This window comes from Rhinoderma darwinii, chromosome 2 (assembly GCF_050947455.1).
Source record: "Rhinoderma darwinii isolate aRhiDar2 chromosome 2, aRhiDar2.hap1, whole genome shotgun sequence".
NCBI lineage: Eukaryota > Metazoa > Chordata > Amphibia > Anura > Rhinodermatidae > Rhinoderma > Rhinoderma darwinii.
In genome coordinates this window covers 439,009,381-439,024,366 of record NC_134688.1, presented here as the reverse complement: position 1 = coordinate 439,024,366, position 14,986 = coordinate 439,009,381, and the positions used below count along the sequence as shown (strand labels likewise).

General features: G+C 48.9%; 1 long non-coding RNA gene across 1 annotated transcript in view; it reads right to left on the bottom strand.

Moving 5' to 3' along the window:
* Positions 1 to 14,940, bottom strand: part of LOC142741535 (uncharacterized) — an 80,117-nt gene extending 65,177 nt beyond the window's left edge. The window contains exon 1 of the long non-coding RNA XR_012881175.1: positions 14,844 to 14,940. This is a non-coding gene — a long non-coding RNA (uncharacterized LOC142741535). The remainder of the gene's footprint in view (positions 1 to 14,843) is intronic.
* Between the last annotated feature and the right edge of the window lie 46 nt (positions 14,941 to 14,986).

Below are 14,986 nucleotides of genomic sequence, written 5' to 3'. Positions count from 1 at the left end.
ATTTCGCTGCGTTTTTGCCCATCGGCGCTCCATGACCGGCAGTGAAAAACGCAGCAAACGGCGTCCAGGCAAATCAAAATCTGCATCAAAATGCCAAACTGAATTCTGAGGCAGAATTATCTTCCTGCAAAAAACTCTGTGTGAACACACCCTAAAAGGTCTAGAATGTTTAACAGGAATAGAACTAGAGGGTTCAAGCTAACAGAATATCACAGAAAAAAATTCCCCTTACTCTAGACAGGATTCCCTAAGGTACAGAGTTGGGCCCTTTCCTGATTTCGTAGTTGGGCAGACTATCACAGGTCAAGTGAGTCTAAAATGCAGTCTGGCGGCTCAGTTAGCACACATGTCAAGATTGGGCAGCCCCTTTTTAGATAGTGCCGCAGTGCCCTCTGTGGATGCTGCCGCAGTGCCCTCTGTGGATGCTGCCGCAGTGCCCTCTGTGGATAATGCAACACACCCCTAGATAAGGCCGCAGTGCCCTCTGTAGATAAGGCCACAGTGCCCTCTGTAGATAAGGCCACAGTGCCCTCTGTAGATAAGGCCACAGTGCCCTCTGTAGATAAGGCCACAGTGCCCTCTGTAGATAAGGCCACAGTGCCCTCTGTAGATAAGGCCACAGTGCCCTCTGTAGATAGGGCCACAGTGCCCTCTGTAGATAAGGCCACAGTGCCCTCTGTAGATAAGGCCACCGTTCCCTCTGTAGATAATGCAACACACCCCTAGATAATGCCAGTGTTCAGATACTGTCATACACCCACTTGTAGATAACGCCACAGTGCCCTCTGTAGAGGCTGCCCCAGTGCCCTCTGTAGAGGCTGCCCCAGTGCCCTCTGTAGAGGCTGCCCCAGTGCCCTCTGTAGAGGCTGCCCCAGTGATGTCAGGGGCAACCCCAGAGCTGGAGTCCCAGGCAGAGCGCTAGTAGGCTCTTCCTGGGACTCCAGCTGTGCTCCTGACATCACTGGGACTCCTGCTCTGGGGAAGCCCCTGACATCATTGTCGATGTATGGACAGCGATGTCAGAGGCTTCCCCAGAGTCCCGGAGTAGAGCCGATAATAGCGCTCTGCCCCCGCTCTGGGGAAGACCCTGACACACTGTCCATATATGGGCAGATGTCAGGGAATTCCGCAGCGTCCCGGAGAAGAGCCTATACTAGCGCTCTGCCCGGGACTCCGCTATGGGGAAGACCCTGACACACTGTCCACATATGGGCAGCGATGTCAGGGAATTCCACAGAGCCCCGGAGCAGAGCCGACACCAGCGCTCTGCTCGGGACTCCGGCTCTGGGGAAGCCCCAGACATCGCTGTTCATATGTGGACAGCGATGTCAGGGAATTCCACAGAGTCCAGGAGCAGAGCCGACACCAGCGCTCTGCTCCGCTCTGGGCAAGACCCTGACACACTGTCCATATATGGGCAGCGATGTCAGGGAATTCCAGAGTCCCGGAGCAGAGCCGACACCAGCGCTCTTGTAATGGCAGGAAGGAGGTGAAGGGAAAGTGAGCCCTAATCTACCCACCGCCCTGTCCCTGCCTACTTGCAACGACCCGCCCTAGGCGACGAGGTACAACTGGGCGGCGGTCCCTACGCTGGCTAAGTGCACTGGAAGACAAACAGGGAACACGCAAGGGAAGGGGCAGTAGCCACGGAACGCCAGGAGGAAACGGGGCGGCGAACGAACAGTCAGGACCAGGACGAAGTGAGTACACCCGAGCGGGCACGGAGACAGGAGCAAGCCAGGGCAAGCAAAGCAGGTCAAGCAGAACTGCAGCAAGGCAGAAGCACGGCAGAAGCAGGCTGGAGCAAGCAGCAGTGGGGCAAGGAATCCAAAAGAATTACAAGCACTGAGGGAGAGCACAGGGCAGGTAATAAAGGGCAGGGGGCGGAGCTAACTCCGAGAGACCAGGCCGCGATAGGCTCTCCCACTCCTGAGCCTGCCAGCCTGGTTGGTGGGAGATGGTGTCAGTCGAACAGGTCTGGCCTCAGGTGTGGATTGATTAATCCCAGGAGTATAGCTAGATGAAGTACCTGGCAGATCCCTAACAGTACTCCCCCTTTTATGAGGGGCCACCGGACCCTTACTAAGGGGACCCGGTTTAGTGGGGAAGAGGAGGTGGAACCTCCTGATCAATACCCCAGCGTGAACATCACGGGCAGGTACCCAAGTCCTCTCCTCCGGCCCGTATCCTTTCCAATGGACCAGGTACTGGAGGGAGCCCTGGACCATCCTACTGTCCATAATCTTGGCCACCTCGAATTCCACCCCCTCAGGGGTGAGAACGGGAACAGGAGGTATCCTCGAGGGGGACCAGGACGGGGAGCAGCGTTTAAGGAGGGAGGCATGGAAGACGTCATGTATGCGAAAGGATGGGGGGAGCTCCAGACGGAAGGATACAGGGTTGAGGACTTCAATGATCTTATAAGGTCCAATGAATCGGGGAGCAAACTTCCTGGACGGGACCTTAAGGCGCAAGTTCCTGGACGACAGCCAGACCAAATCCCCGACGACAAACCGGGGGTTAGCAGAACGTCTACTATCCGCCTGAATCTTTTGTGCGCTCTGGGACGCCTCTAGGTTCTTCTGAACCTGGGCCCAGACAGTGCACAGTTCCCGATGAACCTCCTCTACCTCAGGATTATTGGAACAACCAGGGGAGACGGAGGAGAACCTTGGGTTAAACCCGAAATTACAGAAAAACGGGGAGACCCCTGACGAGTTACTGACCCGGTTATTCAGGGAAAATTCAGCAAGGGGAAGGAATGAGACCCAATCGAATTGACAGTCAGAGATGAAACACCTTAAATATTGTTCCAGGGATTGGTTGGTCCTTTCCGTTTGGCCATTAGTTTCGGGATGGAAGGCGGAGGAGAAGGACAGATCAATCTCCAATTTTTTACAAAAAGCTCTCCAAAATAAGGAAACAAATTGTACCCCTCTGTCAGAAACGATATTGACTGGGGCCCCATGGAGACGCAGGATGTGTTTCACAAACAAAGAAGCTAACGTCTTGGCGTTAGGTAGCTTCTTAAGGGGCACAAAGTGGCACATCTTGCTGAAGCGGTCGACTACCACCCACACCACCGACTTGCCCTGAGATGGAGGCAAATCGGTGATAAAATCCATGGAGATATGGGTCCAAGGTCTCTGGGGAATGGGCAAGGAACGTAGTAGGCCCGCAGGTCGGGACCTAGGGGTTTTGGACCTAGCGCAAACCTCACAAGCGGCGACGTAAGCCCTAACATCTTTAGGCAACCCAGGCCACCAATAGTTTCTGGTAATGAGGTGTTTGGTGCCCAAGATGCCAGGATGACCAGATAGAGCGGAGTCATGGTTTTCCCTGAGTACCCTCAGCCGGTATTGCAGGGGAACAAACAGTTTGTCCCCAGGGACGTTCCCGGGAGCTGCACCCTGATCAGCCGCGATATCAGAAGCTAAATCAGAATCCGTGGCAGAGACGATTATACCAGGGGGTAAAATACAAGCGGGATCCTTCTCGGAAGGAGGATTGGCCATGAAACTACGTGACAGAGCGTCAGCCTTAATATTCTTGGACCCAGCCCTATAGGTAACCAAGAAATTAAATCTGGTAAAGAATAGTGCCCACCGAGCTTGTCTAGGATTAAGCCTCCGGGCCGATTCTAGGAAAACCAGATTCTTGTGATCCGTAAGGACCGTTACCTGGTGTCTGGCCCCCTCCAGGAAGTGCCGCCACTCCTCAAAAGCCCATTTAATGGCTAGAAGTTCGCGGTTGCCAATATCATAGTTACTCTCCGTGGGCGAAAACTTCCTAGAGAAGTAAGCACAGGGGCGGAGATGGGTGAGGGAGCTGGTACCCTGGGACAAGACGGCCCCCACTCCCACCTCGGAAGCGTCAACCTCCACAATAAATGGCTCCTCTTGGTTGGGCTGAATCAGCACGGGGGCCGAGATAAAGCACTTCTTGAGAGTCTCAAAGGCCTGGACGGCCTCAGGGGGCCAATGGAGGACATCGGCACCCTTGCGGGTGAGGTCCGTAAGAGGCTTAGCGACGACCGAGAAGTTGGCAATAAATCTCCTGTAATAGTTGGCGAACCCTAAAAAACACTGTAACGCCTTAAGGGAGGCAGGTTGGACCCATTCCGCCACAGCTTGAACCTTGGCAGGGTCCATGCGGAATTCATGAGGAGTGAGGATTTGCCCTAAAAATGGTATCTCCTGTACCCCAAAGACACATTTTTCAGTCTTAGCAAACAGATTATTCTCCCGAAGGACCTGGAGCACCTTCCTGACATGCTCCACGTGGGAGGACCAGTCCTTGGAAAACACCAGTATGTCATCAAGGTACACAACAAGAAAATTACCCAGGTACTCTCTCAGGATTTCATTAATAAAATTCTGGAAGACAGCAGGGGCATTACACAACCCAAAGGGCATGACCAGGTATTCGAAATGACCCTCGGGTGTGTTGAACGCAGTTTTCCACTCATCCCCCTCTTTGATGCGGATAAGGTTATATGCCCCCCGTAGATCGAACTTAGAAAACCACTGGGCTCCCTGAACCTGATTAAAAAGATCCGGAATCAAAGGAAGTGGGTACTGGTTCCTTACGGTGACCTTATTCAGGTTACGATAATCAATGCACGGCCTAAGACCACCATCCTTCTTCCCCACGAAGAAGAAGCCAGCACCTACAGGAGAAGTCGAGGGGCGAATGAAACCCTTGGCCAGGCATTCTTGGATATATACCCTCATCGCTTCACATTCAGGACATGAAAGATTAAATATCCTACCCTTAGGAAGCTTGGCACCAGGCACCAAATCGATAGCGCAATCGTAATCTCTATGGGGGGGCAACACCTCGGAGGCCTCCTTAGAAAACACATCTGCGAAGTCCTGAACAAACTCAGGAAGCGTGTTTACCTCCTCCCGGGGAGAAATAGAGTTAACGGAAAAACATGACATAAGACATTCATTACCCCATTTGGTGAGATCCCCAGTATTCCAATCAAATGTGGGATTATGCAACTGCAACCAGGGAAGGCCTAAAACCAGATCAGACGATAATCCCTGCATCACCAGTACAGAGCACTGCTCCAAATGCATGGAGCCAACCAGGAGTTCAAAAACAGGAGTATGCTGAGTAAAATAACCATTAGCAAGGGGGGTTGAGTCGATTCCTACTACAGGGATAGGATAAGGTAAATCAATACAAGGCATCTTTAGAGACATAGCAAATTCCACAGACATGATATTAGCAGATGAGCCAGAATCCACGAAAGCACTGCCCGTGGCAGACCGGCCAGCAAACGAGACCTGAAAGGGAAGCAAAATTTTATTGCGTTTCACATTAACGGGAAATACCTGTGCGCCCAAGTGACCTCCCCGATGATCACTTAGGCGCGGAAGTTTTCCGGCTTCTTATTCTTGCGCCTGGGACAGGTGTTCAGTAGATGCTTGTCGTCCCCACAGTAGAAGCAGAGACCATTCATTCTGCGAAACTCCCTACGTTGTCGAGGGGACATGGAGGCCCCGAGTTGCATAGGTACCTCCGAGTCCTCCGTGGAGGGGCGAGGAGACGGGACCTCGGGGGGAATCGCAGAAAAGTCAGAGGGGAGCACACTGAAGCGTTCTAGCTGACGTTCCCTGAGACGTCGGTCAAGTCGTACTGCTAGGGCCATAACCTGGTCAAGGGAGTCAGGCGAGGGGTAGCTAACCAGCAGATCCTTCAGGGCGTCAGATAATCCTAACCTAAACTCGCACCTTAGGGCCGGATCGTTCCACTGAGAAGCTACGCACCACTTCCTAAAATCAGAACAGTATTCCTCAACCGGTCTCCTACCCTGACGTAAGGTCACCAGCTGACTCTCGGCTAAAGCAGTCCTGTCAGTCTCGTCGTAAATGAGTCCGAGGGCAGAGAAAAAACGATCAACAGAGGAAAGTTCAGGGGCGTCAGGAGCCAAGGAGAAGGCCCACTCTTGGGGCCCTTCCTGGAGTCGGGATATGATGATACCCACCCGCTGGTTCTCGGAACCTGAGGAGTGGGGCTTTAGGCGGAAATACAGTCTGCAACTCTCCCGGAAGGAGAGAAACGTCTTACGGTCCCCTGAAAACCGGTCAGGTAACTTGAGGTCGGGTTCTAGAGGTGAGGTGAGGGGTACTACTAAAGCAGCGTCACCCTGATTGACCCTTTGGGCCAGGGCCTGGACCTGTAGGGAGAGGCCCTGCATCTGCTGGGTCAGGGTCTCAAGGGGGTCCATGATAGCGTCAGCGTAGGAGAAAGGGTAGACTAGGTAAGGCTTGTAATTATGTAATGGCAGGAAGGAGGTGAAGAGAAAGTGAGCCCTACTCTACCCACCGCCCTGTCCCTGCCTACTTGCAACGACCCGCCCTAGGCGACGAGGTACAACTGGGCGGCGGTCCCTACGCTGGCTAAGTGCACTGGAAGACAAACAGGGAACACGCAAGGGAAGGGGCAGTAGCCACGGAACGCCAGGAGGAAACGGGGCGGCGAACGAACAGTCAGGACCAGGACGAAGTGAGTACACCCGAGCGGGCACGGAGACAGGAGCAAGCCAGGGCAAGCAAAGCAGGTCAAGCAGAACTGCAGCAAGGCAGAAGCACGGCAGAAGCAGGCTGGAGCAAGCAGCAGTGGGGCCAGGAATCCAAAAGAATTACAAGCACTGAGGGAGAGCACAGGGCAGGTAATAAAGGGCAGGGGGCGGAGCTAACTCCGAGAGACCAGGCCGCGATAGGCTCTCCCACTCCTGAGCCTGCCAGCCTGGTTGGTGGGAGATGGTGTCAGTCGAACAGGTCTGGCCTCAGGTGTGGATTGATTAATCCCAGGAGTATAGCTAGATGAAGTACCTGGCAGATCCCTAACAGCTCTACTCGGGACTCCGGCTCTGGGGAAGCCCCAGACATCGCTGTTCATATGTGGACAGCGATGTCGGGGAATTCCACAGTCCAGGAGCAGAGCCGACACCAGCGCTCTGCTCCGCTCTGGGCAAGACCCTGACACACTGTCCATATATGGGCAGCGATGTCAGGGAATTCCACAGAGTCCCGGAGCAGAGCCGACACCAGCGCTCTGCTCGGGACTCCGGCTCTGGGGAAGCCCCAGACATAGCTGTTCATATGTGGACAGCGATGTCAGGGAATTCCACAGAGTCCAGGAGCAAGCAGAGCCGACACCAGCGCTCTGGGCAAGACCCTGACACACTGTCCATATATGGGCAGCGATGTCAGGGAATTCCACAGAGTCCCGGAGCAGAGCCGACACCAGCGCTCTGCTCGGGACTCCGGCTCTGGGGAAGCCCCAGACATCGCTGTTCATATGTGGACAGCGATGTCAGGGAATTCCACACAGAGCCCCGGAGCAGAGCCGACACCAGCGCTCTACTCGGGACTCCGGCTCTGGGGAAGCCCCAGACATCGCTGTTCATATGTGGACAGCGATGTCAGGGAATTCCAGAGTCTCGGAGCAGAGCCGATACTAGCGGTTCTGTGTCCCGCGGGCCGCAGATGACAGCCCCAGGGGCCGCATGCGGCCCGCGGGCCGCGTGCTTGAGACCCCTGGTCTAGAGGAAACGCTGCCACTGGTCAGTACACAGTCTAGTGATTGTTTAAACCTGGAACCTTGTATCAGCTTGTTTGATTTCCAGTACCATCCTTATGCTGATGACCTACCACTATAAACATGTAAATACAACTACAGCCACTTTTACACGGGTCAATGATCGGTTGAATGAGTACTGTTCAACAGTTAATTGCAACTTTTATGTAAACCTAAAAATGGTCGCTAGTCGGCAGCACATCTCTTTGTGTAAACAGTGAGATGTGTTGCTGACATGATGTAAATGCATGGGGATGAATGATTGTAGAATGATTGTAGTAACGATCGTTGGTCCTCACGATCATAGGTCCTTGTGAATGGAGCAAAAGAGCGCCGACGTGCTGTATTCTTGGCAATTATCAGGCAGTCTAAAAGGACCTAATATACCTCTTTATAGCTGAAACTTGATCTTTTTAAACAAAACAGTAGAAGTCCCCAGGTCGGCATTCCTCACAGTCCTTACTTATCCTGGGAGCAGGTATGTCTCCGGAGGTTAATATATATACAATAGGTCAAGGTGGTGCTCAGTTTAAAAGATAAGAAGTATCCAGCTATCCAAAAATCCAGAGACGAAAGAAAAACAGAAAGCGTCAACTCACCATCCTGCGTTTATCTTTTTTAAAAACGGAGCCCCTTCTGTTTCCTTGATCATCTTCTACAGCTAAACATGATGTCTTCACCTCTGTCTGTAAGGCCTTATTCACACGAACGTGTATTACGTCCGTGCTACGCACGTGAAAATCACGCGCGTCGCACAGACTTATGTAAGTCATTGGGGCCGTTCTGACAGGTCGTGATTTTCACGCAGCATATGTCTGCTGCATTAAACTCACGACATGTCCTATACTTGCCCGTGTTTCGCGCAGCACGCACCCATTGAGGTCAATGGGTGCGTGCAAATCGCACTCGGCACACGGAAGCACTTCCAGGTGCCGCGCGTGATTCGCACTACAGTAGTAAAAAGAATGAATGAAAACAGAAAAGCACCTCCTGCTTTTATGTTTGTAAACATAAAAACAGAGTGTCATAATGATGCCGGCTGCGCGAAAATCACGCAGCGACGCACCATATGCTTATGCCACACTGAGCTTTTGTGCGCAAAACGGACACGTTCGTGTGAATAAGGCCTAAGGCAGTGGATTGGCTGTGGATAAGTTGCAGATTTTTGTGGTGGGTAATAGGGCAGTGCCATTCTATGTGTAATTTGATCCTATTGTAAGCACAAGAAACAAGCAAAAGCTTCCACATTGACACAGCCAGGAGAGGGTTAAACAGGAAGATAACTCACTGTGATCACGGATCTTTATCCCCAAAAAAAAAAAAAGCCTTTTTGGAATTTAAGCAGATAAAATGATTTGACCTGTGCGGATCAGGTGTAGTGTGACAGATTAATGAGCTGTATCCAAAGAAGTAGTAGGACAACAGCACACGTCTTCAAATCATCAAAGTGGTTTTATTGTCAAGACATCCACAAACGACAAGCAACGTTTCGACCCATAGTGAGTGAAGGGTCTTTGTCAAGGCTTGACAAAGACCCTTCACTCACTATGGGTCGAAACGTTGCTTGTCGTTTGTGGATGTCTTGACAATAAAACCACTTTGATGATTTGAAGACGTGTGCTGTTGTCCTACTACTTCTTTGGATATACATCGTGCTGGAGTTGGTTTGCCTGGCTTGACAGCGTGCACCGCACCATACTCGGGACTAGTGCTGCTTCAAAAATCTCCTTTTTTCAGATTAATGAGCTGTGTCATAAAAAACAAATGACGTCCCCTCACCCAAATGTTAATGGTTCCCAAATCCATTCCCATGACTCAAGTTCAATTAGTCAAACTGGAAAAGAGGTAAAACCAAGCGCTCATCTCCATCATAAACCAGGAAGAATTCCACTTTCTTTGTGAAAAGTATTAATGAAATACATTATTCAGCACTTGTAAACCTTCCATTTTCTGTCTCAACAGGATCATCACGACATTATCCGAGACTTGGCCCTAATGACAAATCCATTAATCTCCAGATCTCCTGCTGGGACATGTAGACCACCCAGCAACAGCCATTCATTTACCTTGAACCTTGTTCAAGATTGTATGCCAAGGTTTTTACAGATTAATGATCCCAGTAATCGAGATATTTATATAACTGCAAACCCAAAAATACAAGCTGCAATACAAGGCAGGAGCAAGTATGGAAACCGGTACATGAAAACACAATGGTGTCTACCTATACCGGCCAACGCGTCTCTTATCTTTTATTACCAGTGCACCGTAGAGAGACGCAGTCACATCTGCGATTGTTTGGTATTGGACTCAGAGTTATGTTTCCTGTAGTTTTCGTAAGTGACATTGCCACAAGAACGTTGGCAGTATGCTAACTTAATTTACACCGAGTTCTTGCTAATAGTATAAAACCCCTAGTGCTACCTACTATACCCACATTATTTTTCATCTGTCCTTTGTTCCAAACCTGTTTTCCCATGTACATGCAGTGACCAGGCATCATCTTGATACTTTCTGTCTTTAGGTGGCCGTAGCTAATATGAATGGGGACTGGCTAATTGTAGAAAACAAACATCTAACATAAACGTGTCCACCCTTATCTTTGCTTGAATTTGGTTAAGAGCTCATGAAACCAATTCAACTCAATATCGCGACATGCTAGGAAAACCCTTTTACGGGCTGCAATTCACATCATCACCACACATAGCTACATATAACATAGATATCTCGTGTAAAATCATGTATTTTTTTCTAAGCCGGTCATCTTGCACCAGACATATTAGGATATTTTGATATATGAGGAAAGGTAAGAAAGAACACATCTGTATTGACTATTGTTCTTCTTGAGATAAGCGGTACCATATATGTCTGGTGGCTGCTCATCCCCGTCCCCCTAATTGAAAAGACATTCAGCTGAACATGTATGTTTATGGGAGAGTTGTGGCTTTTAGCTGTCGGCCAAACAATCATGTCTATGAACAGCTTTTACTATGGGTGGTCCTCTCTACTGTACAGTATACCAACCCTGACGCAGTCGACTTCCCTAAGACTACCATGCCAAATTTGAAATACAGCATAGCTAAAGAGGCACGCTGGGTTTTAGCTGGAATAGTTTACCCCCACTAAATTTTATAAATTAGTCCCACAGTGTGCAATTTTAAGGCCACGTCAAAGTGTGAGGAGGCTGGGACGCCATTTTTTTTTTGCAATGCAGTTATTTCTGATAACTGGAGTACTTGCCTTGATAAATATGCCAGAGTCTTCCTTGGAGATGGACCTCTTTATAACCTAGGGCGTACTACTGATCCCACAAAAAGTAATTCATATCATACTGTATAGAGTAATACCGCATCAATAGGATCTTCTAGGTATTGTAACAGGTTATTATATATTTTGGACTGTTGGATTCTGAAAGAAAAGTATATAACTTACTTACAAGGATAGTGGTATTTCTGGAAAATAAAAAGTTAAAGGGGTTGTCCAGGCACAGACAACTGATGACCTAACCACAGGATAGGTCATCAGTGTATAATCGCGGGGGTCCGACACCCGGACCCTGCACCGATCAGCTGCTCCAGCTGCCTCCGGGCACCAGACGTCCATGCTGGAAGCAGATGGCTCTGGTCACAGAGTAGCGGCCGAGCTGCAGCTCTGCTCCTATTCAAGTGAATAGGAGCAGAGTTGCTCTTCTGCAGCACGGCAGCTATGCAGTGTACGGCCAACTGCTTCCGGCTCCGAATACTGCATACCCTGCAGTAGCTGTTCAGTGAGATGTCGGACCCCACCGATCATATACTGTGTATAGGTCACCAATTGTCCGTGCCTGGCAAACCCCTTTAACACAAAATATGTAGCTATAACTTAATTTTTTAATCAGAGGAATTTTATGGGTTTTTTTCAGCTTTTTTTATTGTATTTAGAAGTTTGACTGTCAAGGTAAAAATACGATATACTTGAATGGGACTGAGTTGCAAATTTAAGTGAGTTATACACTTTTCTTTCAGCATCCGACGATCTAAAATATCTAATAACCTGGTACCTAGAAAATGCACAGAAAGGCCAGAAAAAAAGCTTAGTTAGTAGTGCGTGTTATATTTCACTATAGACTTTACCTAGCATCTGGCAGCAGCGGCTATAACAAAATAAAAACGCAGGGAAAAAAACGCCTAAAAAAGCTATGAGTGAAACCACCCTGGTCTGGACTCAGACATGGAGATTTGGTGCAGTTTTTCATGCAGTTTTTTGAGCCAAACTCAGAGTTGGATTAAAAAATCTAAATGAAGGATTTAGGGTAAAATCACACACAGAGTTTTGATGCAGTTTTTTGGTGCAGTTATTTGAACCAAAGCCAGAAGGGGATCTAAAGGAAAGAAAAGGTATATAGAAAAAACTGATGCATCTCCATTCTTTGGTGTCCACTCCTGTGTTTGGCTCAAAAAACAGAGACAAAAGTGTGGCCCTAGCGTATGTCCACACCTAGCGAATCTGCTGCTAAATTTCTGTCTAGATTTGCGGGCGTAAAATCTGCAGCGTATAACAGTAGCAGCAAAGTGGATGAGATTTGAAGAAATTTCATGCTGTGAAAAAATCGTTCATAAATTGACCTGGGTTGTGGATTTAGAATCTGCAGCTTGTCAATTTAAGTTGCTGTAGATTTGCTGCGAAGATTTCACATTGAGATCAATAGAAAAGTAAAATTCTGCAACAAATGCCAAATGTTGTGGCATATGCTGCGTTTTTTTCAACAAATTCTAAGTTCCAAAAAAAGCTAATAATATAGTAACATTTTTTTCTGTCAGTACAGTGTGAGCCCAACAGTCTGATCAGCTAAATCAGGCCGCGGCTTTAGAGTCATGTGACACACGATAGTGCTGTGAGAGAAATCTGAAGTTGCGATTCGGATGAGACTTCATGTCACCACTTTTTTTGCGATGGTTGCAAGGTCACATGCAACTTTTCTCTCCATAGAGAAACACTGAATTATGTTACAACCGACACCTTAGTGCAACGGGCAGGATAGGAGATCTCAACCATTTAATCACACAGATGCCGAGGTCAATAGCGAGTGTGTCATCTAAGCCGTTTGAAGGAGGGGGGCGTTGCCCTCCATCAACCAATCGATCTCTACCCACCAGTGTACACTAAAGGCCCTTTTACACCGGCCGATAAGCCGAGACATCGTTGATCGGCGCTCGTTTGCTCCTGTCACACGGCAGCGCGTTCATATGCTGATCGTTCCCATTTACACAGGTCAATTATCGGCAACGAGCGTTATATGAACGCTCGTCTGCACGATAATCTGCCAGTGTCAAACCCCCTTAAGGGTCCTTTTACACCAGCCCATTTTGGCCGGTAGAACGAGTGCTGATCAATGAGACAACTTGTTGATCGGCACTCCGTTGCTCCTTTCCCCAAGGAGTTTTATTGTGTCGGTAGCACGTCTCCCTGCCGACAACGATAATACTTTGGGCATTTAAAACTATACAATCAGCCGTTGAACGAGCTCGTTCATTGGTTGATCGTTGCTGTTTGCTCAGGGCAATTATCGGGAACAAGCATTCTGTGAATGCTCGTTTGCCCGATAATTGGCCTGTGTAATAGGGCCTTTAGGCCAGATTTACACAAGCCGCGTTTTTTGCGTACGCAAAACGTACTTAACAGCTCCGTGTATCAGCCGCGTATGATGTGCGGCTGCGTGATTTTCGTGCAGCCGCCATCATTATGACACTCTGTTTGTATGTTTGTAAACAGAAAAGCACGTGGTGCTTTTCTGTTTTCATACTTTTGACTGCTGTTGTGCGAATCACGCGCGTCACACAGAAGTGCTTCCGTGGGGCGCGCGTGATTTTCACGCACCCATTGACTTCAATGGCAGTTTTTCACGTCCGAGGTGCATCCGCGCTCTGCGCTGCGGGACGCGATATCACGCATCCCCCATAGACTAGAGTCTATGGAGGGATGGGTGAAAAAATAGGACATGTCCTAATTTCTCACAGACCCTTCACACGCTCCGTTGAAACACATTGAATTCTATAGGTCCGTGTGAATAAGGCCTGAGGCCCCACGCACATGACCGTAAAAAAGCCCGTAATTACGGGCCCATAGACTTCTATTGGCCACGGGTACCTCCCCGTATGCTTACAGGAAGGTGCCCGGGCCGTTGAAAAAGATAGAACATGTCCTATTTCAGGCCATAATTACGGCACGGGCAGGCCATAGAAGTCTATGGGGCTCCCGTAATTACGGGGGGCTACGCGTGTGCACCCGTAATTATGAGAGCGTTGCTAGGCGACGTCAGGGGATTTCAATTTTTAAATAAAGAGAAGCAGAGAAAATGGCGTCTGAGCGATCATGTGACCCTTTTAAGGGGTTTGGACATGATTGTGACATCATTTCCAGCCCACCTTTTTTTACGGGTCCGTAAATACGGGTGGAATACAGATGACAACGGACCTGTATTTACGGCCAGTATTTACGGTCGTGTGCATGAGGCCTTACTCCTTCATTTATATTTGTTTAATCCAATTCTGACTTTGGCTCAAAATCTGCACCAAAAACGCTGTGATTCCGGACCAGGGAGGTTTCACTCACAGCTTTTTTAGGCATTTTTTTCCTGCATTTTTATTTTGTCAAAACTGGTGTCTATAGTGAAACATAAAACGCGCGACTAACAAAAGCTTTTTTCTGGCCTTTTGGTGCATGCTTGAAATTCATAGCGTTTATTTACAAGCAGAAAACACAAAAGCACAGAAAATAATGCGGCCAAAGGTTTGGATTTCTTGCAGCTGACGTGTCGCGGAAACTTGCGGGTGGCAACGCAGCCACATTGCTTGCAATTTAGGCAGAACGACACTGAAATCTTAGGCCGTGTGACCAAATTGCCACGTAGGCCTATCCTATATCTCATATATACATGGAGGAGAGGGTAGGGCATCTTGCAAGGGTTAGACCATATTCACACAGTGCATTTTTTTCTATGCAGTTTTTGAAGCCAGAACCAGTAGTGGATGGTAAGGGAACGTTTATAGGAAAGATTCTTCTCTTATTTTGAACCCACTCCTGGTTGTGGCTTCAAAAACTTCACCAAAACTGCACTGTGTGAATATACCCTTATGCTATAGCTCCAGCGGTTCTTTCCTCGCAGATTTGAATAGTATGTGTTGTACAGAAATGTTCCCCTAATTTCCCTGGTCAGCGATACGTATCGGGAACTTCATACACTTCAGTGGTAAAGTGGGCACAATAGTACATACGGATATACGGAGCCCGGTAATAGAAACCAATAATGAACTAGTCGGTGGCTCAGCTCATCGCCTCAGCGACTGTCACGTGACCAAAACTCGCCGGGATTCCCAGGGCGACAAGAACGTCAAGGAAAGGGGCGGGGCCGTGTGGT